We start from the raw sequence: 4,447 nt of genomic DNA, 5'->3' as shown, positions 1-4,447 counted from the left end.
GACATTTCACAATCACTGGAATCATCGGAATCACTTGAATACTGTAATGGAACAGCTCTTGATCTTCTCCTTGGACCCACATCACTATCACTGTCCTCGACTTCTATATCAGAATCTTCTGAATGTATCGAATAATCCGATAGAGAGTCAGCAATATACTCATTAATAATTTGACTCATATTACATGGGTAAAAAGGTACAGAATAATAAGACTTGTTATACTGTTCAACCAAAAGCGTAAGCGTACGAAAGATATACTGTCTGCGGAATACACTGCTCGAGAGTGATTCTTGCTTGGATTGTTTCTGAACCATCGTATACGTTTTGTTTTTGGAGTATAACAAATGAAGATCGACATAACCATGACAAGTGAATGCAAATCGATGTGTAAGACACCCATACCAGCAAAAAAAATTCCACATCATCGTGGGGCCGGCGCTCAAGCGATAGACCCAGAAATCCGCATTATCGCGGGGCCGGCGCTCAATGTGTTAAGATTGTTTTTCTTCAACTTCTCGATAACCTCGGTGGGTTGTACGAGAGGCAAACCTTTTAAAACCGCATTGAAATTTTTCTCCAAGGGGAGAGCATAGGTGTGGATTGTTAGACCAGCCTCAAGAAAGGCTTGTTTAGCTACAGAGAAAGCGTTAATATTACTGAAATTGAATCTGACCTGGTTGCCGTTGAATTTAAGATAGCAGTTATTTGTACCGATGCTTGCACTAAGTTCCTTGCCGAATTTAACGATGTCCTTAGGATCGATATTAATAATGATGAGGGGAGGACGGGGAGTGCGTGATTTAGCATTTACATTAATATTAGCATTTGATAGGTCATCATTGTTATTATTGATGCTGCTACTAGAAAGTTCGGTTAGCAATTCAGCACAAGCAGGATTGGTATTAAAAATCTCAAAGCGGTTTTTAGTCCACACATTCGCGTAAGAACACGAAGATTCGCTAATTTTAATTTTCTTACTGCTCATGGCAGTATTCGTAGATAGCGAAGAGGGGTCCGGGTTGATGATTATTTGAATTTCATCTGGACCACCAGCAGTAGTATTAACGCTTAGTTGGCGTTTCCGGGAGGTGGGCGTCTCCGCTGCTTCTTCCAGTGATGAGAGGTTGAAGCAGACACCCGATAGATTTAAGCAAAATTATACGAAACGTGGAACGGTACGAGAGAAGGAAGGAACGATATGCTCACGCCAGTAGCTGAACGCAAAGTGACAACTGATTTGGGCACTGATGTTCGGAGCTGGAGCGTTAGTCATATTTGTTGTTAAGGATATTTCTAGATATGTTTATTGAGTTGAATTTATAAAGTAGTAATGTCGCCCTGGCTGCTCGACGAGAACGAACGTCTCCGCAGCCGTGTCGTCAAGTGCGGCGAAATAAACAAAAAAGGAACGGTCGGATACGTACCGTTCTCGCGTCCCTACGCGTCAACACACCTCATCCACACACATGCGATGTGCGCTCTTATTGTTACCACGACATTTATATCCTTGATCGTGTTAGATGTGTGTTAAGCACTCGGGTACCGATTTCCGCGTACTTCAAATATTGTACTTGGTGCCGTCTGAAGGTTGAATGTATTGAGTTTGGGAGTCTGAGTGAATCTTCACGATTCCTGAGGTAGCTGATCATCTGTGTATTAACACTCTCTTGATCCTAAGCTAAGTCGGCCTTCTTATCGAGTCGTTCCTTCTCCAAATCTTCTAAAATTCGAAGAAGGGACGCGAAGGGATGTTCTTAAAATTATTAAGTGTCCAACCCCGTATCACCTCTTTCCATTGCGCCCGGAGCGCGTCACGTCCTTGGAGCGGGGGTGACGAAGCTGGTCCTTGCCGGACGGAAATTTGACAACAAAGGGGGGACAATCCGGCCAGGTCAACTCTGACTCTTTGACTCGCTCGGAAGGCCAGGTACTGAGAGGCCTCGGTAATTGCATCGGTTCCGATGACACTTTGGGGGTGACTTTATGATACCTTGCCTTACTGACTGAACAATAGAGAGGCCTCGGTAATTGCATCGGTTTCGAAGACCCTATGGGGGTGACTCTATGATACCTTGCCTTACTGACTGAACAATAGCCTATTCTTTAATATTTGAGAAATTCTAGGTGCCGTATGTTGGCTGCAGACCGGTCTGCTAAATTAAAGTAACGGTTTGCTGAACTAGAAATCACGTATCATAAAATCATCCCCTTGTTTTCCTAACACGCCGCCCATCTTGAACATGTATCGCATGTTCAATATTTACTATATCCTAAATAATATATCGCAAATAGTATAATGTACAATATTTCTACACGCTAATTATAAATGCCTATACTAATATATAAGAGTGCATTCACAACATGATAAGTTATTAACAGTAGTTACAAAGTGCTATTTATAGTATGTACATAGTCAATGAGATTTCTTGCAATCTATTCCGCTGCGTTCTGCCATGTGAAATCCTTGCTGGAATCCGTGGGTAAGATGCACAGCTTCGTGGTAGGTCGTAATTGTCCCGCTGGCCGTTCTCACACTGGCCACTCTGACAACTCCATCGGATCTTGGATATACTTGGATGATTCTGCCCATTTTCCACCTCAAAGGAGGGGAATTGTCATCCTTGATGATAACCATTGTATCCTTGGTGACTCCTTGTGCTGGATCGCGATGCCATTTGTATCTTTGCTGCATATGATGTATACACTCCTTCTGCCATCGTTGCCAGAAGTGCTGGAACATTTTCTGGATCAATTGGTATCTGTTGAGACGATTTTCGTTAGTGTCTGTTAAATCTTGCTCCGGAAGTGCCGTGAGAGCAGCACCGATTAAAAAATGACTAGGTGCTAAAGGCGAAAGGTCTGTGGGATCTGAGGACAGTGGTGATAGAGGACGGGAATTTAAACATGCCTCTACTTGCGTTAGCAATGTGTACAGTTCTTTGTAGGTTAAACGCTGTTCTCCTATAACGCGCTTCAAATGATGCTTTGCCGGTTTTACGGAGCTCTCCCGCAGCCCACCGAAGTGTGGTGCGTGTGGTGGGATTAATCGCAACTCTATCCCTTCTCGACTTAATAAGTAGGAGATGCTTCTATTGTGTTCTTTACTCCTAATGAGTGTACCTAATTCCCTTAGTTCCTTACGCGTGCCTATAAAATTTGTGCCATTGTCTGATATTATACATTTGCACCGGCCTCGTCATGCTACAAATCTTCGAAAACAATTGGTGAAGGCGTTAGTACTCAGATCGGTAGCTAATTCTATATCTACCGCCCTTGTAACGAAGCACACGAAGATACATACATATGTCTTTATAATTACCTTACTTCTAGTTCTTTCCTTTGTGTATATTGGACCCGCGTAGTCCACGCCGCAGGTATAAAAGGGACGCAAAGGCGTTACTCTGCTTGCCGGTAAATGACCCATTTTATATGTTTCGCTCACTGGCTTTACTCGAAAACATTTTACGCACGTTCTGACAATTCTCTTTACATTATCTCTAACCCTTAACGGCCAGTACCGGTTACGCAATGACGTTATTGTCAATTGACAGCCTGTATGTTACAGTTTTTCGTGGTTACGTCTAATTAGTAGATCGGTGAATGGGTGCTTCGAAGGGAGAACAAGTGGGTGTTTCTGGTTGTAGTCTATGGGGGCGTTCGCTAATCTCCCCCCCCCCCCCTGATCACCTCTTCACTATCCAGAAATATATTTATGTCTTAAGTGGGCTCGATTTTGGAACTGTCTGTTTTGTCCGCAATACATTTTTTTTCTATTGCAAACTCTTCTTCTGTAGCGAGGCGTTCTAACCGGGTTCTAGCCTTCCTTAATTCTATTACGGTCAACGCGTGAGGACCTTCGCTTATTGCGGTAGCCGATTTTCCGCAAACCTTATCTCGCGTGTTACTGATGAATCGGAGGCAATATGCTGTTACTCGAAGCAAACGCGTGTTCTGTGAAAATCTGTCGAAGATGCTATGAGTTTGAGTTGATGAAACTGTCATCGCGATTCTTGTAAATTTCTCTTCTGGGATGTTTGTTGGTTGTATTATTGATTCTGGCCACGAGACTGCATCCTGTGTCATCCAAGTCGGCCCTGACCAACAACTGGTTGATTGAGCTAATATGGTGGGTCGAACACCACGTGATATTAGGTCTGTAGGATTATCCTTAGACGGTACATGTCTCCAACGATTGATGTTGGTTAGCCCTTGAATTTCCGACACTCGATTGGCTACAAAGGTTTTCCACCTTGTCGGTGAACCTTGAAGCTGTGAGTGTAATCATTGAGTCTGTCCAAAAATGTTCTTCCAAATTATCTAATTTTAATGCTGTTCTGACCTTATATGTTAAGTTGGCTAATAATAATGCTCCACATAATTCTAGACGCGGTAAAGAGACTGATTTTAGCGGTGCTACTCTAGATTTCGCGCATAATAGGTGTGATAC

The sequence above is a fragment of the Habropoda laboriosa genome, unplaced genomic scaffold (genome assembly GCF_001263275.1).
Source record: "Habropoda laboriosa isolate 0110345459 unplaced genomic scaffold, ASM126327v1 scaffold625, whole genome shotgun sequence".
Taxonomy (NCBI): domain Eukaryota; kingdom Metazoa; phylum Arthropoda; class Insecta; order Hymenoptera; family Apidae; genus Habropoda; species Habropoda laboriosa.
This window is presented reverse-complemented; position numbering follows the sequence as displayed.